This window comes from Nuphar pumila, chromosome 5, assembly GCF_984573655.1.
Source record: "Nuphar pumila chromosome 5, dmNupPumi1.hap1.1, whole genome shotgun sequence".
NCBI lineage: Eukaryota > Viridiplantae > Streptophyta > Magnoliopsida > Nymphaeales > Nymphaeaceae > Nuphar > Nuphar pumila.
In genome coordinates, this window is record NC_143253.1 from 9,090,416 (window position 1) to 9,091,426 (window position 1,011).

The following is a 1,011-nucleotide window of genomic DNA, read 5'->3' on the forward strand; positions in this document are numbered from 1 at the left end:
CCGTGTATCATAATCATTAATAATATATATATAGTTTTTCAAGGATTCTTTATGAATAACTTAGTGACATTTGTGCTTTGTGATTATGTTATTTCTTGAATTGGTAGCTCTGTAACGAGGATTTAAGCATTATGCTTCTTGAATACTTTGTTGATCAATCACATATTATTTTTATATTATGTGTGTCATCTTTTGTATGTTCCTTTAGTGGCATTGGACTCTTTGTGCTTGTCCACAGGAGAGGTTTGCTTTGAGCTCAAGTGACCCGGACCTTATTTACCTTATTCGAAAATACTTTTAGAAAAAACTTAAGTTGCATATCCATTTTTTTATGGAAAAATTTAAGAAAGGCACCTAAAGATTGGACATTAATAAAAAAGGTACTTAAGTTATGAAAAATGTTAAAAAAAAACACCTAAAAAATATCAAGGTTAATGAAAAAGGCCCAAGAGTTTACTACCCTCGTGTTTGTTGTTGGATGTGATATAAAATTTATCATTTTACCCTTAACATCGTATTTTAAAAAATGCACCTAGAAAAGTGGGAAGGAGTCTTGAAGGGTTAACTACTAAATTAATTCTTTTAACTTTTTAACTCATCTTGGGTTAGTACCTAGGTTAATGAATGGAAGCTTTTTCTATTAACTAACAAAAATTTAGGTGCCTTTTTAAAAAAATTCAAAACTTATTTATGTTTTTTATTAATACCCAAACTTTATGTTTAACTAGATAATGCAAGGATTTAATATAGATATCTCACTGCATATAATTCATTTCAGGTAGCCATACTCATTATCCATTCATCCCTATCCTTGCCAAGACTTTAGCCCTTGAGTTTTTCTCCTTCGCCACCACTCTAAAATAAAATTGCTGCAATTTATAAATTACCTTCATTAGTTGGCTTATGTCAATTCCAGTTTTTTCACTCCCTTCAACCATGGCATTAACCGTACTGACCAATGTTACCAGAATCGGTCTGAATTGGCTCGAAATCTTAGCCGACTCAGAACGA